The sequence below is a fragment of the Haliotis cracherodii genome, unplaced genomic scaffold (genome assembly GCF_022045235.1).
Source record: "Haliotis cracherodii isolate W230 unplaced genomic scaffold, xgHalCrac1.p SCAF_2, whole genome shotgun sequence".
Taxonomy (NCBI): Eukaryota; Metazoa; Mollusca; class Gastropoda; order Lepetellida; family Haliotidae; genus Haliotis; species Haliotis cracherodii.
This window is the reverse complement of record NW_027266275.1, coordinates 13,327,649-13,354,089: the sequence shown is the minus strand read 5'-3', so window position 1 is coordinate 13,354,089 and position 26,441 is coordinate 13,327,649. Positions and strand designations below refer to the sequence as shown.

Below are 26,441 nucleotides of genomic sequence, written 5' to 3'. Positions count from 1 at the left end.
TTAAGTCATTTTTGGATCCACTAAATATCAGTGTACCGCTGTCCAAGCAAATGGTTGTTTTGCCAAACAATACCGAAGTGGGAATTCCTGTACAAAGTACAGAATAGAACAGAGAAATGTAACAATGTTACACAATTCAAGAAATACTCGTGGTGACCAGAATATGCCTTCAGTAGCACCAGCCCTCGCAACGACATACACACACACAACAAACAAATCAGCGAGACGTGGAATACACTCAACATCCAAAAGGGAACCCAATATGTATTCAGTTTGCGCCGGACCATTTCTTCAAACACGTCTGCGCGAACCAGTTCAGTTGCGACTGGTAGATTCTGACAGCAGAGAAGTTCAGCAACAGATTGGTTACTAAAGTCTGGGGTTGGGGTAGTTTGATCGTTTTGTCGCGCCGCATGTGTCTCTTTTGGGTGACCATTTTTGTCCTGTGTTGGATATGGTTGAGCTGTGATGAAAGCAAACTTGTCCATCTCGGTAACATCACATCGTCGTATCTCATAGATGTTATCATGGGGATATTCAATGAGATACACTCCTTTAACTTTCATAAAGTAGGCAAACAGATTAATGTGACCGCTTTCTGTTGCAAGTTGAAGAGCTGTCATGTGCGTTTTGTGTTTTGTAAAAAAAAGTGTTTTTTTATAGTCAATAACATCTTCACAAGCATTCATTGCTCTTTTATCCATTAAGGACTCCAACCATGACATCATGTCTACTGTACGTCGCTCCAGCGAAGGAAAACATCTTACAAATCGCATGATGCTGTGAAGAACTGTATCTCCTCTGTAGTTTTGCTCTTCAAAAACGTCATCTTTTTCCACAAGCAATTGGATAATCTTCACAAATCTATTTTCTGGGTCCCTGCATGTATCGTCTTTGTTAGGGTCGTTCAAGTAACACAGGACAGCCGTGTGAAACGGCAACTGGCCCATGAACACTGTTCCATTCATCCTTCGACCAATCCTGTCAGCTTTCTTCCTCACAAACCTTTCATGCATGCGTTTTACCAGGCCAACCTGACCATGGGCCACTGCAATGTGGAAGGGTGTCAGTCCTTTATATGTGTCCTTATTATCAGGCCATGTTCCAATGTCAGTGTTGATAAGATCCGGAGTACCTTCTAAAATAGCTGAAGCTGTTTCTGTTTTGTCAAAGCACAGTGCCAGATATAGAATTGTGTGGCCCCAAAGTTCTTCATAGTTTTCCCCTTCATGTCCATCTTTATTCTCTCCCCTTCTTCTGTATCGGTAATATTTTATCATATCTGCCTTTTCTTTTAATTCCTTTTTGTAATAATCAAGACATTCGGTATCAGTTACTTTCCTGGAGATAATCTTCACCACAAAACATTCAAAGTCTTTCCAATCTGGAAAAAAACATTAAATATGCATTCATATTCATTCTTTCCAAAGTACATTATATAATTATGCCCTAAGTAAACCCGAGCTATCTTTTTGTCAAACATAAACACTGCCTTTCCAAATATGTAATAAAACAAAACGTTTGTTTTGCTATTTAAAGAACTGTGTCGAGTGTGTTGGGCTAATGTCTAACATCTTCTTCTATATGATAAATACACAAACATGAATGTAGGTGTGTTTTTGAACACAATGATTGTGTATATGAATATTCTTTCTGAAGCTTGATATTAGTAACAGTTGTTCTGGAATAAATGTTTATTCATGTAATTCATTGATTCGTGTTATGAATTCAAAATGGCCTCTTCAACAACATATGTACTTACCAGAAAGAGTTTCCTGTATTTGCTTCCATGTCAGACGCTCTTTGAAACACTTGTCTTCAGCGACCTAGGTCAAATTTCACTAATGTTGGCATTGTGTATTCATAACCTAGGTCAACATGCATGTATGCACAATGTCATTAAATTGCGTTTCGTGTAATAATCAAAATATTTTCTTTCTCAGATTTTCAATTAAGAACATACATATTTATAATATTTTAATATTTCTTTATAGAAACTTGACAACTTGATGCTTAAAGTGAATACGTTTTTAGTAAAAGTAAACTTTTATGTTACCATATGATATGGGTATGTTTAAGTGGCTGCCACATTCCTTTACCGTACGACGATGGAGGTCCAGGGACTTTTGTTATTAACATTATTTTATTAATTGTTTGGTCACTGCATCAGTACATACACATAGAATAAGAATGGAGGAGTTGAAGTATATAAATAAACTGAACAGAAAAATGAGGGATGAGGAATATTGATGGGGGTATTTTAGTCGTGTAGACTGAGCTCACTATTTCATAAAAGAAATCCCAAATATTCATGATCGCTAACTTTTTTGTTCAGTATATTTTCTACAGAACCCCTCTTCACACCTCTCGAATGGTCGGTCTCTAAGTACAGAGACGCTAAGAGAGGAACAATTAACAGGTCGTGTGCATCATATTGAAAACGTCAACGCCGGAGAATAATTAGTTTCGAATATACGACGAAACAGATCCCATTGAGGCAAAAGGAACAGCTTCAGTTATAGTAAGTTTTTTAGCTAACCTTGTCTATTTGGTTCCTTTTTTCTTGTTTGTTTCCTTCTCGTTTTCCAGAGAGCAATGTCAGAAAGCCTTTGTTCTTGTTGTCTACAAGGATTCCTTTCACCAGATTGGCGGACTTTTCACTTATGGCTGTGAGACATTTCTTCTCGAGATCATCGATGACCTTCTTCCTCTGCCTATCCTTATCCTCGTCCTGCTGTTCATTCTTTCCTTGCGTTTTGGCATCGATGAACAATTCTATGACTTTATTGATGGAGATGATGGCAGGGTACACTATATCGAACAGATCGTATTACTTATACATGTACATTATATACCACAATACACAGAAGTTTAGTTAGATTTACAATAATAACTCGTTCAAACGAAATAAAGTTGCTGTACGTAAATAGTACATTATTCAATATACGTTTCCGTCCGTTCTTTAAGCCAGTAGACGTTTGAAATATTTGAATACTTGCAGTGCGAAGGGGTTACTTATTACACAAAAGTTTATAGCAACCGAGGGCGACTACATCCTGATGACTTATGAGAAATGCTATATGACTACACCTGGAAAGAGTTAAACATCACTCTATTATTTTCATATACTGGTACATTTGGGACTTTATAATGATGGGCACGCCAGAAACCTATGATTGTTAGTTCGAATCCCGGTTCCCCCCGATTATGTTTCTAGGTTTGTCAGCACCATACCCGTGCTCGAGGGTTTCACCGAAGTGGTAAATGTCCGAGACCTGCATCACTTCGGGCTTTCCTCCCACATTAAGCTGACACACCTTGATATAACTGGAATACTGTTAAAAGCGGCCTTAAACCCAACTCACTCACTTTACAATGATACCTTTGGTATTATCTTTATATGAAGCTGACCTCATTTTAAAAATGATCAACGATGAAAAGTTGGTTTAAGAAAGAACACTTTACATTATATTCTTCCAGATGGTCACAATAACTTGGTCTCATCTTTAGATGGGAAGATTCAAAGGACGCTATAGCCAGGGGTAGTCAAATTCTGTTGCCATGATTACAGAATCGATTTGTGTTTCTATATTTCGATGCCACAGAGTATGCCACATTTAAACCAACAAAAGATGTTTTGTCAAGCAATATACAGTAACTACGGTTATAACGAACACACTTATAACGAACTGACTGATATAACGAAATTTTTTTAGTTCCGGCCATTTGTTTGTATATGCTGTATATATGCTTATAACGAACTACGGTTATAACGAACTAAAATTAGTGGTTCGTTATAACCGTAGTTTACTGTATACATGATACGAATTTTGGCCATGTCATTTTTCATGGACTCATAATGACACGTTCCTAATATTGTCCAGGAGTGGCCCAGTCATTTCGTTCGCCGCATATCGCTGTGTGGACTGGCGTCGCTTTGTCATGACAGAACCCAATGAGCATCAGCTGGCATTCCAGACACGTTTCTGGTTTTCTTAACTCCTTACCCGCGCATGTGGGTTTCAAGTAATAAAATCTGCTAGCTCTCGGACTGTTTTCTCTTATCAAACTGACACGCCGTAACATAACTGAAATACTGTTCAAAGCGGCATTAAACCAAACTCACTCTCTCACCTCTCACCGATTAGCATACCTTAGCCAATACTGCGATATTGAGCAGTGTATGTAAAGTAAGAAAGGGACTCTCGATAGAGATCATGTTTGGTTAGTTTCAACACGAGAAATGCCAAACATGTCCGTCAGAAGCGACAGGGGCCAAAATGACTAAAGTCTTAAATTCAAATCAAATAACTGCATCATGACAATAGTAAAACAACCATTGCATCTTGCCGATACAACTCAAACAAAACACGATATACAGCTTTTCCTCATCAACGTTTGCAAAGGGTAATCCATTGATACAGTAAGTAACAATAAATGAACGTAACCCCCCAAAAATTCACACATACTGAAATGTTAGGTGAGGTGACGTGAAATGGGGTGTAACGTCGCGTCCAGGATTTTTGCACTTATAGCAACGGGCGTGTAGGATACTCCAGTCACACCCTATACTGACTCCGAGTCGACAGCCTTTGTTTTATCTTCTTAATGCCCATTACCAGGGCACCGTCTTTTAACGTATTTTGGTATGAAGTGGTGGAGGATCGAACCACCGATCTTTCCCTCTCAGGGCAGACGCTCTATCCTCTGACCACGGATGCTGTTGTATGTCAAGAGATTTTAATATAGGTATCGATTTACATCGTATTGAAACGATGAACTCGATAGCTGATCCCCTGGACATATTTGGAGATTATGCATATCTCTACAAATGCGACCGTGAAGATCCGGTCTTCAGCAACCCATGCTTGTCGTAGGAGTCGACTAACGGGATCGGGTGGTCAGGCTCGCTGATTTGGTTGATGATTGTCATCGTATCCCAATTGCGTGAATCGATGCTCATGATGTCAATCACTGGATTGTCTGGTCCACATTCGATTATTTACAGACCGCCGTCATATAGGTGGAATATTGATGAGTGCGGCGTTGAACAACAAACAAATCAAAACCCCTACAAATGCATTATGTTGTAATTCTAAGGAATATATGTCAAATTCCGAGAAAATGAAGTACTTACACTCAAACATTATGCGTTGAACATCTTTCCGTCTCAGAAGATTTTCAAATCCACGTTTCGTCTCTGTGAGAGCCTTTTCCCCTTGCTGCTGCACAGCATAAAACTATGATGACCCATCAAAACAAAACTATATAATAAAGGAATTTATTTGGCTAACGAGATATTGATTTCGGTACAATATGAGCTCTGAAACATAATTAAAGAAGAAAGTAATATATTCTCAAAAGCAGTTCTTGTGATGTTTGATTTTCATACTCAAACCTTTCTGTGAATTTCTGGTTTTGAATCAAATATATTTTTTTAAGGGATTGCTTCTACTCTTCCCTAAAATGACAGATATCAATGCCCTCTAAGTAATCTTCGGAAGTGCAGGGTTAAATACCACTTTTGATCATTAAGATATGTAAATATGTGGGTTTTTCTTTACATTTTAAATCGTGAAAGGTATATTTTGCAAAGTGCAAAGGAAGACTTTTATTCACTCCCTTTCTTCAGATTAAGTGAACTGTTCACATAAATAAGTATAAATAGGGGGATTCCTCAAAAGTCTTTCCATGAATGGACTGCTGTCAACTGCTTTGAACAGTACTTCAATGACACGACATGACATTAACACGACACGACATGGCCAAAACACCACACGAGATTGCAATAAGGCGATATAGCGACACTGCGATATGGTCACGCGAAAAGACAATATTGCGATACTGTATCTACTGTTTGTGTGTGTGTGTGTGTGTGTGTGTGACAGCGTGCGTGTGTGTGTGACAGCGTGTGGATAATGTAATAGCAACCTTTGTATGTAAAACATGAATATGATGTCATTGTGTCACGAGTTGTCTGAAACAACAATCATTTTACGTTTATTGGCAGCGTTCCGAAACCACATTTACAAATACATTCCTGACAGGTCATCACCATCTGGTCGAGCCAGACGTTCTCTAAGAAAACAGAGTGATGTCATCTGCTTGTGTTAGGGAGGAGATGTTCAGATCAGGAATCATGGCACCGCGAGGGCAGTCAGTAAGCTGTCTAAACTGTTCAGTTCTACATATATGGATAGTATAGTTCTAAGAATCTGAACAGGGATCCTAATGAGCTACATTTGAAAAAGAGTCCCAGGTGCCTTACACAATCAAACGGTTTTTTTCTGCATTCAAGAAGTAGGAAAATAAAATATAATAAATATTATGCTATGCACACATCACCACCACCCCAAACACACCCCCACCCCCACCCCCTTTTCTGTCTTTTCTGATCCCTAGGGGATGTGCTAGGGGATGTGAAAACGGGGGCAGAATGTATGATTTGGCCATGCTCACTCATCTTCCCGAGGCAAGAAAGTTAACTGACTTTAAAAGTCCAGTTTCCACCCTTGCCGAACTAGGCTGGGATTACTCGGGCTCGATCGTAGCGCCACCAGTGGCTATTACCAGCTATGTCCCTTCTAAGCCTCTCCTATGGACCAATCAGATTCCACCTCTCGTATCACTTGCATTTGCTTCACACAAAATGGTGGCGCCCAATCAGGACGATCTAATCGATAATCAAAATCTATATTGTGATAAAACGGGTCTTACTCGCGAAATGCATCAAATCACGCGAAAGATTGGGAAAATATCTGCTGACAACGAGGTAGTGGTGCACATGTTTTGCAAATCCTGCAATCGAACGAAATCTGCACGACGGTTTACAAACCGGATTTCGATTTCGGAGCGCGATTTTGATTGGACTATGCATAGACTCGTTAGTCCAGCCAAAATGTAACTCCATAATACCAGCCTAGTTCGGCAATGGTGGAAACTGGACTTTTATAGTCAGTTAACTCTCTTGCCTCGGGAAGATGTGCTTACTAAGCTTTGACATGTTTTTTTCGTAATTAACTAAGTCTTCTGTCAAACGACTTTAAGAGAATCCTGTTATCGTCACACTGACCTCTTTATAGTCTGTGGGCACGGGTGGCCCAGTCGTCCAAGGCGCCGCGATTCGCTCAGCAGAGTTGCGTCCCTTTGGCACGCCAGAAACCTATGATTGTGGGTTCGAATCCCGGTTCGCCCCGATTATGTTTCTAGGTTTGTCAGCACCATACCCGTGCTCGTGGGTTTCACCGAAGTGGTAAACGTCTGAGACCTGCATCACTTCGGGCTTTCCTCCCACATTAAGCTGACACGCCGTGATGTGACTGAAATAGTGTTAAAAGCGGCGTTAAACCCAACTCACTCACTCACTCTTAATAGCAACTCGTGTGTCCACGCGAGCGTAGTCAATTTCATCGTCATGGTCTGCACGTGTACAACATGCGCACACCTCTCCAACTGTAACACACCAAACATGTTTGCCGAAATTCTGTGCACCGCCTACTTGTCCCAAATGCGTTTTGTGAGTTGGTCCAACCTATACTGGATTACCAGTAAGAACCATAGACCCTTCAGACAACTATTACAAATAGACAAATAGTTGTATTTCGTGAACATTTAGTTTTGTACATTACAGACAAATGTGTAAATATCACAAGTGACCTGAACTCATTGGGTTTTATATTGAGAGAGGTACCTAATATATTGTTAGTGGTGAGTAATTTCACTTTCAACTCAAAGTATATTATCAAAATGAGTATTAAACTGATTATTTGCGAGAAAATGTTTATTAAAATACCACAATTACTACGCGAATTCTGATTGGCTAGCGCTGCATGTTTCGACTCAAACCGTAATATACGCGAGAATACGAGATCGCGACACTTGACGAATGTCGCAATCTCGCGATAACGCGTTCTCGTGCTTTTGTGTCAATTACCTATACAGTCATTTGCAACTATTTTCAAAAACGCGAAAATGCGAGATTGCGACACTTGACCAATGTCGCGATCTCGCGTTCTCGTGCTTTTGTGTCAATTGCCTATACAGTCATTTGCAACTATTTTCAAAAACGCGAGAACGCGAGATTGCGAAATTTGACCAATGTCGTGATTTCGCGTTCTTCTGCCAATTACCTATACAGTCATCTAGTGTCTCTGTCGTCTGAGCCGTCGCAATTCGCTGTGCAGAGTTGCGTTCCTTGGGCGTGCCAGAAACTTATGATGGTGGGTTTCGTCCCATTTCAAGCTGACACGGCAGGGTATAACTGATATATAAATACTGTTCAAAGCGGAATTAAGCCAAACTCACTCACTTATTCAGAGACATGCCGGTCCCTCAGGCTGGATATTGGGGGTACTTATTCAGTATAAACATTTTATTGTTTTCTTATCGAACATTTTAAGGCACCTGTTTACAATTGCTGTTGATGGGTGCGATTCACATGCATCATGTGTGTTCAGTAGGGCTACGTGTAGGAGCGATATCTTAGCGATATTATCGCCATGTAGCGTCGTATTATTGCCATGGCGAGTCTTGTTATCGCCATGGCCTTGTGTGTTATCGCTATATAATATCGCCATATCGCAATGTCGTGTCGTACTATCGCTTTGTCGCCATGTCGCTTGGATATCTTAAGGCGATATGGCGATGGCCCTAATCAGCCACCATAGGTTACTGTGTCCGGAAAGACTGACGTGATGTAGGTATATTGTGTTTACCACCCTGTTGAAACCAACCAGCACAGATATTTTCCGGACAAACGAAGAATCAAATTAACTACAGATCTGAAATTTGAACCCACGCCCACAGGATTCTCGAACTCTCAATGGATGCAAACCCGAACACTAAAATGCATGTTTTAGGCGACGTTATATATATGGAAGAATGTATATCATCAGAATAATTTCACGCTATACCTGATGTTCAACTTCGCCTTTGAACAGCTTACGATAGCCCTCTAACTTTTCAAATTCTGCTTCTTTCCGGCTCTTTGCGCCATCTGGAAGAACTTTGGCATCGCAGAGCACTGTATCCCAATGTCTTTTCAATTCCTGTGGATTTCCTTTCTGTATATTCGAAACTGCCTTGAATTCTTAATTAAAGCGTGATTTGATGGTTTTAGTGTGAGTATATTTTAACATTTGGTTTCCTTTAAAGTACAAAGTGCAAGGTCAACAGGCATGATTAAGTATATGAATGGTAAATGTAAGGTGAAATGGGGTTAACGTCGCGTCCAAGATTATTGGACCTATATAGCGTGTGGCTGCTTGTACTGGTCCGTACTGATGCCGATTTATAGTGCTAGCACACTGAGATACCATGCCGCAGTTTAACATGAATACCCTACTCAGACACAGTATACTGACTCCGAGCCGACCAGTCCTTGTTTTAGCCCCTTAATGCCGAGCGCCAGACAGGGTAACAACAAGTGCCATCTTTCAACGTCTTTTAGTATGACGCGGCCGGGGATCGAACACCGGACCTTCCGCTCTCCAGGCGGACGCTCTACCTCTAGACCACGGAGGCGGTCTGAATGGTAGAGTCAGTGATGACTACATGTATGTGATCAGGGCGTTTATTTTCACCTTCAGATATTTTAAGCGACAAATATGCAATGTGAATGTTTTAGCCACGTTTAATACTACAGGTTGATACACATTCCTTCCATGCGAAGTTCCCTCAAGTACTTTGAATATGTGTCATGATCTAGCTTATCAGTGTACACCTCAATATATGTTACGATATTATCAGGCGTTTGGCAAATGTAAACATATTTCAATTTACACTTTAACACCATATTTTGCTATCCGAATATGACAGGCATTGACCAATTAATATTCAGTATCTTTAATGGCTTATTCCTAATACAGTTTCGGAAAACACAAATTATAACTTAAGGGATAAAACTAATCTTCAAAGTGAAGTGTAAAACAAAAGCGTATGCAGATTCATTTATACCAGCTACAACACAACTTCACAATATGTTACCAGAAGACCTAACGGGGGCAGAGACCGTTACACAATTTAAGAATTTGCTCCATGTAAGGGGAGATAATGGTATACACTGGGATTTAAATTATGGAGACAGGTTTAATATGTCAAATTATTCACAGACGCCTCAGGCATGGCTGCGGCGATCTTTACGCAGAGCAGTACGATAGATATATTTGGGATATTAAAACTTGTTCCTTTTGATGTCATACCGAAGATGCTTTTCACTTCTTTTTTGTGTGTACACATTTAATTTACTATATTCTTCGAAATTAAATGTATTTTTACCAACACTGTTATTCTTTACAAACAGTGCTATGCGGAAATTCGCATTTGAGTAAGAAAAAGCAAATCCAAACAAAAGATTCTATTCAAAACGTCATATTAAAACGGATTTAAGACAGATGTTCAATTAAATAAATGATTGTTTAATAAAAACTGCAAACATATTCATTATATATACACATCTAGCTTGGCATGTGCAATTCACTTGATACATCTCACCTCCATTGATGTATTTAGTGTATTATGTCTCATGTGAAATGGAGCGGTATTACCATAAGCGCTTCGCTTGTTTACAATCCATGTTCACATTTTTGTGAAAATAAATCTGTTTAAATCATATTCTGTATCTGCCGCTCTCCCTAGTATCTTAACGGCGTTTCTATGTTATAATTGCGACATGCTATTTTAAAACCCAAAATTCAGAGTGATATTTCTGAAAAGAAAAATTGAAATAAAACAAATTAATATAAATTCCTTCCAGGTTAAGCCTATAATTTGAAATCAAAATAACAAAGCAGATTTTAGTCAAAGACACATCTCTTGGGGTAGAGGTTCATCTCTGTCACCATTCTATGGTATTTCTGGAAAGTGAGTGAGTGAGTGAGTTGGGTTTAACGCCGCTTTTAACATTATTCCAGTTATATCACGGCGTGTCAGCTTAATGTGGGGGGAAAGCCCGAGGTGATGCAGGTCTCAGAAACCCATCAGCACGGGTATGGTGCTGACAAACCTAGAAACATAATTGGGGCGAACCGGGATTCGAACCCACAATCATAGGTTTCTGGCGTGCCCAAGGGACGCAACTCTGCGCAGCGAATCGCGGCGCCTTAGACGACTGGGCCACCCCTGCCCCCTATTTCTGGAAAGGAAAGTTACTTACAAAGTTGTAATATACGTTGCTGATGTTGCTGATTAAGCGCAAAGATGTAAACTCTCACTGACTGTTCAGTAACATTATGTAATATTAGTAATATTCAAATAGGTATATGTATATATGTATTGTGCACTATGTTTCCACAATAAATTCAAGTGTAAAGTGTTCATTTCCGATGCGAGATATTATGTTTAATTGTATATAGCGTGGAAATGGCAATAAGTATGGCACTTGTGCCCCATCCCTTTGTCTCCTTGGACAATAAAATATATTTGGAACAAATAAAACAAAACACATACATCATACCATATTACATGTCTCTTATTCCTGCTTGTAGTATATTAGATACACTGCAAAAAACAGACTTTATGTTCAAATGCCCAGAGCGGATTAGCAGTCGGAGGTGATTGCATTGGCGGTGACTTCTTTATTATAATCACTTGAAAGTGTTGAAATCGAATTGTGCTGAGCTCAGATTGGTTTGTACGGGATGCCGCGAAGTGATTTGTAATATGATTTGTGCATAGCAGATTAGCCAACTGAGTGGATTGCACAGAGGATGAAAGATATATCATTATTACTTAAATGTGTTGAATTTGGTTTGTACGGTTTAATTGTACGGTATACATTGTTATAATGTGAAATCTCCGCGGAAAATCGCGTTTTTTAAAACAGTAGACCTCGGAAAATCATCTTCCGCGTAAAAATTTAAAAGAAAATACTCTGAAAAACCGTCGCGGATTGTCCTGTTTTTGATCAGAGCTTTCAGCACCAAACATGCCTTTATTATTATTCATAACACAATACTATTATTGTCTGATCTTAAGTTTCCGGACATCATACGTTTTCTATCACGAATACTTGCACTATAACGAGGGGCGTGGCATCACACAGAAATTGTAAATACTCCGATCATAGCTTGTTTTTATGATAACGTTGTCTTTTATAAATGAATGAGATGTTTTACAGTTGTTCATGTGAAAAAAAACTATGAATGTTTATTCAGCGTCCGAAAACTCATAACACAGATATATATGTAAACAGTTGTATTAATGTCTTATGTTTTACAAAAGGTAAGTAAGTACAATGTAAGCTTTTCTCAATGTGCTTTAACATGGGAAAGGGTCAGACATTGCATGTTTGTAGCAGTATTGCGCGCAGACCTAGCGGGTAGCTGAAGCTATTCCCAAATTTTTTAAAGTACTGATATGACTTCGATATTTTACTGCATCCGCCATCTTTGTTTATTTGACTTTACTTTTGCCACTGACTTATTACATTTGTTGGGATGAATATTGTCCAAACGGCACGAAATTGCTAAAAATGCAATGTTTAAAATATTTCTGGGGGCTAAGTCAACAAACTACGACCGTAAATGTATTGTACAACCGATGCAAGAAAATTAGAAAAAATGTTACAATCCAAATTATTAACAAGTGGAATATGAATACTAATGCCTGTACTTTTTAGAACAAGAAATTTACACATTGACGTATTCAGATTTAATTGATATTTTGCTTTACTTATATAAATGCGAATTGTATTTATTGTGTTTCTTCATCTACAATTCCACAAGGCATAAAACTTGCTTAAATTTAAAACAAAAATTACTCTGGTTATTGCGCAAAGAAAATTCAGTACCAATGAAAGTACCAAAGCAATCATATAACATATCGCAACTCATGGTTGTTAACAATCAACATAATGACGGTATTAGTAGGCACATCGTAGTATTTGAAGTTAAAAAATGATAACTTCATATTTATACTCATACAAAATGAACTCATATATTTGTACAGTAATTGAGTTCATGCTTTCATTGGCAGCTATATATATATATATATATATATATATATATATATATATATATATATATATATATATATATATATATATACTAGCCACATAAAGAAACTGTGCACGGAGAAAATATAGATATAAGGGCACACCGTCCATATGAAATATAGGTTTGAACACAGCAATTATTGGAGACATTCAAACGCTCATGCACGTGCCATGCGATATGACGTCATTGATGGGGGCCTATGGACGTGCAATGTGTTACTGCACAAGCATCCTGTGCAGCTGTACACAGCATGTGCAACTCAAAATTCGCTGTCACTTTGGAAAGCATGATCTGTGGTCATTCAAAAATTCAAAACTTCTCAGGCGCAGACACAAGCATATCACAAGCAAATCATGCCAAGATTGACAGCTGCACAGCGTCATGAAGCCATTGGAATGACCCGAGCGGGAATGAGGCAACAACAGGTGGCAACACATTTCCAATGCCATCGTTACACGATATCGGCATTGTTGAGGCGTTATCAGAACACAAATGACGTTGCCGACCACCCACGTTCAGGACGTCCCCGAGTAACGACGCCAAGACAGGACAGATGGATTCGAGTTACACATCTCCGACACAGGTTCTAAACGGCAGTAACGACGTCCCAGACAATTCCAGGACTGCGCCGTATCCATCCCAACACTGTCAGGAATCGTTTACGTCAGTAAGGGATTCGACCACGACGCCCTGCGCATGCCATACGTCCCATCCTGGCATACCGTCATCGAGTCAACCGTCTAAGATGGTGTCGAAATCATGTTCGCCAACCTCGAATATGGTGGAGAATGTTGTCTTTACAGATGAATCGAGGGTCAACATTTCCCACAGTGACGGGCGCCAACGTGTCTACCGGCGTTTGGGAGAACTGCAGCAACCGTACAAGGCCGACGGGGTTTGATCAGCGCTGACACCGTACGTCGACGTCTCCGCTCAGCAGGGCTACGTGCTCGACTTCCATATGTTGGACCCATACTCACTGATCGACATTGAAATGATCGTCTGCGTTGGGCAGAAAGGCATCGTCATTGGAGATTGCGTCAGTGGCATGGTGTGCTGTTCTCTGATGAGTCCTGTTTTCATTTACTGAATGCTGACGGTCGACTGCGAGTGTGGCGTCGACGTGGAAAACGTTATCACAATGACTGCGTTGTACAGACAGATCGATGGGGGTAGGGGGATGGGGGGGGGAGGGAGTGTCATGCTGTGGGGCGGCATCAGTCATAACCATCGAACAGAGCTCCATGTTTGTCGTGGAAGAGTTAATGCCCTCTACTACAGGAATAACATATTGGCAAATCACGTCATCCCATTCTTTCATCAGCACCAGGATATGCACACCTTCCAGACAGATAATGCAAGAGCGCACACAGCACGTGTTTCAACACAGTCCCCAGCGAACAATAATGTGTCTCTGCTTCCATGGCCAGCCCTGTCACCCGATCTATCGCCAATTGAACATCTATGGGATTACCTGGGTCAACGCCTCTCACGTCGTCCGCAAGTACAGAACCTGAGAGAACTTGAAGACACACTACGTCAAGAGTGGAATTCCCCAGAACACTTTTCGCAGACTTATTCGATCAATGAGAAGACGTTGCATGGCCTGTGTTGCTGCCAATGGCGGACATACCAGATATTGACTTTTCATTTTAACCCTATGTGTCTTCCTTACACTGATGACGTAAATGTAATTACTGTGTGGTATTCCTGTTTCCTTTGTCGTCTTTCTTAATGATCCGTCTATGTCTGTTCTAATTAAAATCGGTATATATATATATATATATATATATATATATATATATATTGTGTATGATTAAAAGAGAGAACAACAGTATCGCTAAATGATCCCTGTGTCGTACCATTTCTAGGAAACAGTTTGGTATCAACTGTTTGGTTACGCAAGGTTCATAAAACATGGTATTACACATAGGCTCGTTTCTAATTTTATTAATCGCCTCTTGATGCAAACCCAATTATCGAAAACGAACGGAGAATCCCATGCTTGTTTTCTGCGTGAGGGAAGATAATTTATATAATGTTTTCTAAATTAGATATTAAATTATAGTTCCAACAGAATTCAGAAATTGCTTATGTTAGCAGTTGGAAAAAAGCATCTTGTAAATGAACGAAAAGAAGAAGAATAGTTTATTTATGTGTCACTATTTAAGCATCCAACCATTCAAGCACTAAGTAAACAATGTCATTTAACCCTCAATTAGTTAATTAGTATAGTTAACCTGCAGTATACTGTTTCTTTTCGCGTTTAAACAAGGATTGATCCCTTGTGAGTTGTTGGTGAGACATGTCAATTAATGTCTGAAAGTAAGGGATTAGCCTAAGTCACATTAAATTAACATTCCACACTGCAACACAATACATACATACATACATACATACATACATACATACATACATACATACATACATACATACATACATACATACATACATACATACATACATACATACATACATACATACATACATACATACATACATACATACAAGGGTAAGGGTAATGTGCCGCAGCGTAACTTGCTTAGGATACTACCATGAGACCTGTTCATAATACATGTTCAAATAGGGTTCAGCAGACAGCGAGTGTTTGAACAATTGATAAGTACGAAGCTTATTTCCATTTTGTAAACCTCTATCATTCCACAATTCTGAATACCAATTATGCTCATCTAACGCTTATAACTTATATTTTAGACGGGTAAAATCGAGTTGGGTTAAATGCAGACCGTCAGAGACAGTTAGATCTTAACTATCAAGCAAATCCAAAACATTGTTTTTACCCAGGCAGGACTTACGGAATTTTGTAGACGATTTACTAATCCAACAAAGAAGTCTATCGGGATCGACCGCTTGAATTCGCCGCCAAAAACGAAATATTTCAATATGCTGTTTTGTAAGTGGGCTTGTCCATCCTAAGTCGCCACGGACTGATAGATTTGGAGTTTTGTTATAAACCGCAAGGAAGAAACGAGCAGCTCTGTTTTGAACAAAATTAATACAGCTGAATTGCTTGAGGCCCCTGATAGCCGAACCGTACGATAGTATAGGCTGAACAAGATTATCATACAGTTTATTAAAAACTGAAAATGTCATACCACCCGCTAATTTAAATTTACAGACAAGAACACCAAGAGCTGTATTTGCTGATTTTGCCAATTGCTAAACAGAATAAGTAATATCCAAATTATATAGCCTGCACCTTGTTGCCTTTGAGAGAGTCTTTGTCTGTAGAGCTGGTTTGGTCCTTGTCTATTTGGTAGTCATTCGCTGGAACACAAATATTGGATTAGCATTGTATTGTGATTTGTAGCATCCGGCTGCATGTATGACATGTAAATATATTTCCGATTATAGTACTTGTTGTTCATACATATTTTCTAGCAATAATCAATTTGATAAATATACGGTTTGCTTAATTTCTACTTTAAAAAGCTTCGTTGGTCTTTATAATTTAGCACTTGCATGGTTGGATGCAAACCAAATTATGACTTGTTTATTTCTCATAAATTAAACCACCAGCGGCGGTACTGGAGCATATATCTAATGTCTTACAATACAGAATAGTACATCAAGGATGCACTTTCCATGTGAAGGTTATGTATTTCTGAAGCTATGTACAATATTGCTTGATAACTGTTTTTAATCTTAGATCTTTTGTAAAAAATAAAAGGGGAGATGGTTGAGTACATGAAATGGTAGGATGTACATATGGACTAAATTCAAAATAGCTAAATTGACAGATTTTGTTTCCCATAAAGCACTGAATTCAAACTCTAACCTTTAGATTAGTACGATGAATCCTTTCTTAAAATATTGTAGTAAGGGCATGTGAAATAAATGCAGAATATGGGAGCATGCATGATGCGTTATCTGAGATGTGTCTTTCAAGCCGGTGGAAGTTTATCACTACAACCGAGTCGGGGGCGATAAATGATTATGTGACAAAACCTGGTATAACTGAATGTTAGTAACATTGTCCAATTATAATAATAGTTTAGTAATCCTCTATATTAGGTGACTATTCCAATTATTAATTATTAATGGTATCAGGAAGGAATGACTTGGCATAGCATTCTGTTCAGCAACTTGTAGCCTGTAAATTGGTTCGATTTCTTTAAAAGTAATCACTAACAGAAGAGATGTTTTCAAACTCTGTGAAATAGTGTTTTCTTTTGGCTATGTTAGTTTCTTTTTAAGGTTCCTCATGATTTGTACCCCTTGTCGCCCCACAAATAGTCCGTAATGAATCTAAGTGTAAACTTTCTGGGTTTGATTCTGAGGGTGAAAATATATACAATAGTTTGTTGGCTCGACATGCTAAGCTCCATAGTTTTAGTTATAATGTAAAAAAATAGTGATTTTGAATTATATCAAAACATTTTTATACATTTATGTAGTTGACGTGAGAGGGGTAGCGACACATGCTGTATTTTATAATAATGATTGTACAATTTGGATTGCTTTAAACCTGTTTCAGCAAACAAATATAGGATTTGATGTTGTCATATCGTGAATCAATTTATTTAATATTCACTTAATGACTTTGTTGTGTACTAGTCTTGTAAGTAAATTATATTTCTTCCAAATGTTTTATTGCGAACACATTTTGAGTCCGCGCTCGTGATTGCCATATCTATTGCACGAATGAATGAACATATCCCCATTAATAAACTTACCTGAGCTCACTGTGTGTTCTGAAGTCAAATCTCTGTTAGGCATCCTGCACGGTTTCGTTCACGTTTACCCTCAAATGTACGATAGAAAAATCTGCGATTCTATTCGACTGCACTTTCCGACAGGTTTATTTATCAAAATTCCACAAATTCCTAAATCACATTGAGTTGCTCGCCTCTTCTCCAGTTGCTCACACTCTCCAATGATGCTAACTGTCTTGGTTAACTGGAGTCCGGATATAACTAATTACAAACTCTGTTCTAATTATGCTAATCGAGGAAGTGCATTATACCAGATGACAAACTTAGTTATCCTGTCACACTAATCCTTGTTTACAATGAACGCATGTCAAATGACCAGCCAAACATCCTTTTTTATATACTTAAGTAGAAGTATCACGATGGACAGTGCATACAACTGTTTGTCAAACAATATCAAGCAATATTTTAGATTCAGAATCACTATACCATGACAACACAAACAGAAATATTAAATTGTATATATTCATATTTGCTGCTATTCACGATAAATTTATTTTACCGTCACTGTTTAAAACTACTCTGAACTACTTGTATATATAGATCATCTTATTTCTAAACAGTAGGCGAACGTATTATATATCTAACTGTTACAAAAGTCTGCTGAAATCTTCTATTTCTTTATTATGTAAAATGCTGTCAAAATGAATAAATGCCAATTATTTCATAGCACTCCAAATATAGTTGTCATAATGAACATAGTTTTAAAGTAAATTTGTCACATGCTCAGAAGAAACTGAGTGAAGCAGTGGCAAAATCTATCCATATATATACAAAATTGTATATTTTTGGATATACCATATATAGAAATTTTATATTTTGTATATATTGGAATTTTCCCTTGTGTTGCATACACGAGGCGTTCCATCGCTGCACATTAATTACATTTCTTATGTTGTTACATTATTCATTGAAAACCACAGTTAAAAGTCTGAAGAATTAAAGTTTACGGGTTGTATCTTTGGAAGCGATTCTAATGTGCATTTTAAGCGCGCCACAATGCTCTTCGTGTTATAGGTAGTTCAATATAGACGGTAAGTGAAATCTCTCTAATTACCATACCTTTGACAATGTCCTTTATTTCTTGTCGTGTCAGGAATTTGCAACTATTCTCATCGGTGGTCCCATAAAAGGAGAATTCAATATAGAGAAAATACGCTTCTCTCGCTGTATACAACACAATTAGAGCTTTCTCATAAGTTACCACGTGGACTGTAGTTGGTATTGATGTGTTCGTCATATGCATTGTACTTTGGGTAAGACGCATTGTATGACATTAGAAGAGGGTTCATTGATTTGTGCTTGTGTGATTATATATATTTCAATTACATCATTGTATTTTTTCTTTAAATTTAGATTGATAACGATTACATTAATGTTGTACAGTAGGTTTAATCAATTGTAGTGAACATACGTTACATGGATGTACATTTCTTGTGATATAAATACATAGCATGCATAACTGCTATATGATATGTTTCATGAAGAGCATGAAACGTTGTACCGATAGTCAGGTATTAGCTTTTTTGAATGGATTGCTATTTGAGGCGGTACTGACCAATAGCATTATTGTACAGGGCATGATTATTATTTTAATTTGTGCAGGACTTTTCCCCATTTTCGTTAAAATTGTAACAGACCATTGTTTTTTGTGGCAATGAGTTTTTATCTTCTTCTTTTTTATCTTTTACTTGATATTATAATATGATTTAGTAAAAGTTTATTTTGTCAAATCCAGATATAACTGAGTATTTGGTAAGTGAGATCCTAGTATTGATATCAAGGTTTAAAAAGGTTTCCAGATTGCTCCAAAAGTGTTTAACATATTCAAATTCCCAGTATACATGTATAAGGTTTTCACCATTTAAATCACAAAAGGAGCAAATATAATTGTCAACTAGTTTCATTTTTAATGATTCCTTTTTGGTGTAAATTATTCTATGGATAAACTTCAACTGAAAATCAATCAATTTAGTATCTTTAGTACTGTTTCTGAAGTTTGAATAAACTTCTTTCCATGGAATATCATCGTCCAAAAGAGACTACCATTTTCCATTTACTAAGGGTGGTTTTGTTATTGTAATTAGTATATCATAAAAGTACCTAGATCCTGGAACAGGTAAAGATATATCCCTCAATTGTGGACTTAGATTTAAGTCATATATTGGTATTTGGATATAGTGATTGACAGTGTCTCTCCATTCTTTAGGTATACTAAGTTTAACCTTATTATAATCTAGTATTGTGCCCTGTATATCATAACGTACTTTTATGTAGTTTTCATGTTTAAATTGGTGATTTAGCCATAGGGCCTGTGATAGAATTTCGGAAATTTTCTGCCATGATTTCCCCAAACATTTAAAACGTCTCTCCAAAAAGGGGTTTTCACACATAAATATTTATCAGCATTAACTCCTAATTTAATTATATTAATGAAACTGAAGGATTATCATATGGACTCTTTTTTAAATACCTTCTTAATGTAGATAATTTTAGTGATTCTATGAATATTTTAATGTCCACCATTCTAAGCCCACCATCAGCATAAATGTTTTTCAGATTTTGTCTTTTAATTTTATCTGGTTTATCATTCCATAAAAATCTAAACAGAATTTTATTTAACTGTGTAATAAAATCTTTTTTTTGGGGGGGGGGGGGGGGGGGGGGGGAGTGGCAGTGCCATAAAGATATGGACAAGAGTTGAGAGAGCCAATGACTTGATAACAGTAATTTTACCTTTAAGAGGCAAGTTTCTTCTTCACCAGTTTGACAATAGCCTATTTATTGTTTCAAGTCTTTTTCGGGTATTGATAACCCATAGATCTTGCAAATGAGGGTTGAGAGTAATTCCTAACACTTCAAAATTGCCTACATGCCAGTCTAATCTTCACAAATATTTGTTGAGCTACCTGCTTTCGACCAGGCATTTTGAAGAAACAATCAAATATATGTATTGCTGCATACAGGCTTTCTGCCTCTCCGTTTAAGAATAATTGTGTGTCGTCTGCGTACTGACCTAATTTATACTCTTTATCATTCAATACAATTCCTTTAATATTTTTATTGTCTCTTATGATACAACCTAAGACTTCTACAGCAAAAAGAAAAAGATATGGCGATATTGGGTCTCTTTGTCTGCATCCTCTTTCATTGATAAAGAAAGAAGACATATGACCGTTTTGTATTACACAGGAGGATGCAATATTAGTTAGCATGTGTATCCATTTTATCATAAAAGGCAAAAAAAAACATTAATGTAAATTATCTTTAGGTCGGTTTCAATTTACCAGCTTACAATGGCCTATTACATTTTGATGAGAGTCAATGGCACTGTAAAACTTATATTACGACAGTGAACAATTTGTGCAATTGTTGCAAATTAATGTCACCTCATTACTACATGCATGTATATATATCAATATGTCTTTGCAAGTATGTCATTGTTGCAATAAACTCTCCCTATATACGACAATTTAGGACATATAGGTACAAATACACACAAAATAAACGTACTCTGTATATAATAGATTGAATTGTTTGATTTGCATTACTTAGAAGTTGACGGATGACAAAGTAGACACAATCTATGGCTCATTAAGCAATAATCACCGCACCTATACAACTTATTCTGTTTATTTGGCTTCCACCTATGTGTTCTTCGTCCATCATGCTGTGACAGGATTATCCTTCTGTTGTCATTACCTACTCATGTTATCCCAGTCATGTATGCAATTGTTGTTACTGTTTATCCTCTACTGTTAATCCTCCACCTACTATATACATTCTGTACAATGTCCCTCATTCAGTCTTGCTTGACAACGTTATAAGGATCTATACCGAAACGTCGCTTTTTACAGTATTAAAGAAGTTGTTATCCATAATTCGTGTCTACTTTGTAATAATAGATTGATTGATTCTGACCATCGGTCGTCGCGTCCGTTGACTTGACCTCCCGATCCATGATATTGCTGGAGATGTATTCTTACCCGTAATCCCCATAACGATCACTCAGTGTTTACTTATCTAAACTACAACAATGTAACACTTAGAAAACATTATATTACGACTGTGGAAGAAAATAATATCTCTTGAATCTGATCGAAAGATTACTGTGATAGTGAACTGGTCTAAACGCTTCCGGAAATCATGGGTAAATTCTGCTGTGTCTTGTTGAAAAGGTTTGATTCAAGTAATCTGGACATGTATTATATTGCTGAAAATGATTTCAAAGTTCTTAAGGACCGTATCATTGCCGCCGACGCTGACTCTTGGTGGATGGATCTATGGAATGACAGGGGATTAGCCAATGGGAACAAACTGCGGACCTACAGGCTATTCAAGGCATCCGCACACGTCGAGTCTTATGTCCGGAATATTCTGAACAGACAAGAGCGTAGTGTTCTTGCAAAATTGACATGTGCGACTTTACCTTTAGAATTTGAGCTCGGCAGATTCCGGCGACCGATTACCCCACTTAATGACCGTATATGTCAGTTCTGTGATGAACATCAAGTTGAAGACGAGACCCATTTCCTGATCAACTGTACCCTCTTCTCGGATATCCACTACGACCTATGGAGGAAAGCCTGCATTGCCAATTCACAGTTTCTGAGTTTCCACCCTTGTGATCAACTTCGCTTCCTTATGCAGTGTGTCAGCTTGTGTAAACCTCTGGCCGCAACAGTGACGTCAATGTTTCTCCGGCGACAACGTGCCGGGCAGTGATGTATATAATGTGTATGTTTTTGTGAGTGATAGATGAGTATGTGGGTAGTGTTTGTATGTGATGTATGCGCACGTGATATTGAGTGGATGTGGTGAACTGCATGTGTGATTGAAAATGAAATGTGTGTAATATTTATGTGTGTGTGTGTGTTCGTGCGTGCGTGCGTGCGTGGGTGTGTGTGTGTGTGTACTTTCGATTATGTTCGTGTATTATTCTTGCCAATTTATATAATGGATAATTTAATGATTTTAAGTGCCTCATAGATCCATGGGTCGGCTGATGTTTTTATATATCATACGTATGTATACGTGTAATGTTTTTTACTGTTTTTAAACACCAGGTGGCACTATGATAAAATAATTTTCTTCTTCTTCTTCTGTAACAACGATAATAGTACTTACTGTTTACATGATTAATAGCATCTTGGATTTCTTGGATGTTCATTCGTCGACAGAAGATGTTTGCGAGTTCTTCAGTCTTTTCCTAAAATAAACATAGACATATACTTGTCTACATACATTTTATGTGTTGCCAAGTATCACAGTTGATTTTTTTGTTGGGTTTTTAAATATAATGTTTGTCGACAATCATCTACTATCTTTTCAGGTAAGAAGAAGGTCTCATGAACACCTGAACGTTTCAGAACTGTATGCCAAAACAGTAGAAATGGGATCCTGTTAAATGTAAGGGACTGATTTGAACCCAACGGGCAGAGATCTGAGTGAGTGAGTGAGTGTTTTGGGCTTAGTAGGGGGAGAGACCTGAGCCTAGGCTCAAATCGCTCCAGAGTGAATTTATAGGGGATTGATTTGAGCCTGCAACACCGGCCCTGAATCTTTTTATAATAAAGAAACCCAGTAACTTTGGTTTGGCCTAACCTTGTCCTGCTTTTCAGGTCTCCTTTTCCGGAATTCGTCCATGTATTCTTGAGCAAAATTCAGTTCATGAGTGCCCACTTCCACGTTTTTTAATTTTCCAGATGTTAGTCCCGTAATCCAGGAGTCGTCCTCATAGAGTCTTCTGATCCCATGATCAATGACTACACACACCCTCTCGGCTGTAATAAAAACAAGAATCATTAGAATGCAATAATGTATCGGAAGACATGCATGTAAGCATGTAATTACTAATTCCTGCTGGAAACCAGGGACCCATCTTAATGAGACATCACCACGTACTTTAAATCCCCGTTGGAATATCTCTGTTGAACTTTCTCCCAATGTCCCATGCTGATCGTAGAGCCGAGTAATGACTATAGGCTAGTCATGCTTGATGACTTTGGTGATGTTGTGCCATCCATGACAGGACTGCTGACTAAAGAGCTCTCATTTACTCACATTATGTTGTCAGTATACAAATACACATATGCCGCCCTTGTTCAAAGGAGCAGCTTAAATGTGCACTATACCCGTCCTGTATGGATTCAACACTGATCGTCACTTGCTTGATAATGGTCGCTCCTAATTGTAAAAAGAAGTTGTTCATCCACATAGCTTATCCTTACTTAGTAATCCAATTTCTAAATGCCCCACAAAGAAGTTACTGGAGCATAGTGTTTACTGTAGGTGGATGAAATGTATTTAATCTTTACGGTAGATTGGAAATATTGAAAACATATGAACGTGACTCTGTCACGTCATCATACCGTAGTGCCATCGCTATTGTACATCTCAGTTTTAAAGCCAAATTTGAAATAAGGTTTATATCAACTCGAACATTTGCATATGAATGTTTCAACAACATTGCCCCAAAATATCTCACTGAACTCTTTCCAGTCTATTCTGCACAGAGAACTCTCCGATCTCAACAACAGAAACTATTTTCTATTCCGAAAATAAGAACATCCACGTACGGCGAAAAAACATTCTAATATTCCGCAGCGATTCCATGGGACTCTCTTTCAAATAATGTGAAATTATCTCTTTCAGTCTCTTAAATCACACCTCAAAGCCCACCTATGAAACAAACACTGTCAATGCTAAGCGCACTGAACACAACGTTTTGCACCTTTTATGCGCTATATATACATGCGTCATCATCATCAACATAATGGCAAGAGACGTTAGAGTGAATCTTGTAACATATACTTACTGTTGTAAATACGTATCTGGTCATATATCTCTTTCTGCGTCAATCTGGTGGCGATATAGCCTGTTACTTGCGCTACTTGAACCTTCGACAACCAGAAGATTACTGATTACTTGAATTGTATACCCCAGCTATTCAGTGTGTCACTGTACTATGAAATAATGTAACGATTGGCGACAGATGACAAAGATTAATAACTTTATCTGTTGGTCTAAGCTAAGATCGTTGTGATTCTTTTACCTTTTCTTTAGACTAACATTTAGTCTCTGAAATCTTATATTACACAATATCCTTCTTCACTCTAAAAATAAAAAGTTATTCCCTATGTTGTGTGGAATAGAGCTAGCTTGAGCTGGCTAGACTTGCTTTTGTATGCATTTCTCGATTTATTTATTTTTGATAAAATAAATATATTCCACGGTCATAGGACTACCTTTTCTTTTGCCTCTTGAAGAAGGATGCAAGTGTCCACCACATCCCTCTCGGTAACATTCTTGAGTTTGGGGAAACGTCTCAGCACACCTATTGTTTCCTTTCTGTTGTCTTCGATTGTTTGGTCCTTTCCCAGTGCAACGTCAAGGTCGACGAGTACGTCTGTAAGTAAACCACATAAACTAAAGCTTCCAATTCCCAATAGATAACCTGACAGTGACGAGTATAGACTATCAGGATACAAAGGTCTTTGAAGCATAAGTTCATGAGCATCCTGCGAGTAAGAATTTTGTCTCATTGCATCAACAAGAACGAGGTCTTGTCGAACGGTTTCGAGTCCATGATACATAGAGCTGAAATACTGTCATGATCTTTCAACATGGTAGTACTATCCTTGCAGTCCCTCTCTTCTCAAGGTTAGTTATCCCTGTTTTGTATAAAGTCAAATTCTGATCCTGGTTATATCGCCGACCCCGCACACTTGAAAAGTCACTTGGAGCCAGATTTGGAGAACATTTTGTTTGTTTGTTTGTTTGTTGTTTAACGCCGCACTCAGCAATATTCCATCTATTTGAAGGAAATCTGTGAATAATCGAGTACTAAGTACAACTGACTTCATGAGCATCGATCTACGCAAATGGGATACGCCTTCGGGTGACATGCTTCAACCAAGTCAGGAAGTCTGACCACCCGATCCCGAAAGTTGCCTCTTACAACAAGCACTAATTCTTACCCGGATTTTCACGGGTTTCTAGTAGTGAGTGAGTGAGTTTGGTTTAACGCCGCTTTAACAGTATTCCAGTTATATCATGGCGTGTCAGCTTAAGGTTGGAGGAAAGCCCGAAGTGATGCAGGTCTCAGACGCTTACCACTTCGGTGAAACCCACGAGCACAGGTATGGTGCTGACAAATCACGAAACATAATTGGGACCGGGTTTCGGGTCAACTGCAGTATTTGGGTCCCCACTTCGGGGGTTTCCGTAAGGAAACCGCTGCTATCGGCAGCTTCGCTTATATATAAGCGCGCACGCGCAAGCGTGCCGAAATCCGTTAGGAGGCATTGTTTAGCAAAAAGGACCCCAAAAAAATGAGCTAGACGTGAAAAGTATGGTCTAAAACTCCGCCCCTGTGGGGGCCGAGAGTTTTACGATAGAAAGTGAAGCCGAATTATCGTACTGTGGACTTCTTGTTGTTTGTGGGCGGGACATAAATGACGTAAGACGTCACGTGCCTGATCATGTGACTTTCCACATATGGACTCGTTACTACGAATGCAACTTCGCTCATAACTTGTAAATTCATAAACTGTGGCTTGTACAAATAAAACAGAGTCGATTTGGAATACAGTGAAGACATCTTTGCATAGGTATAGGACGAATGCGGGAATGTATGACAATTATTTTGTTCAAAACATGATCAGAAAAGAAATATTTCAGTTGTTCAATTGATCAGTTTCTAAGTTCACCAGCC

General features: G+C 38.2%; 1 pseudogene; it reads right to left on the bottom strand.

Moving 5' to 3' along the window:
- Positions 1-27: 27 nt before the first annotated feature.
- LOC139467457 (uncharacterized) lies at positions 28-25,352 on the bottom strand (annotated as a pseudogene).
- Positions 25,353-26,441: the final 1,089 nt, after the last annotated feature.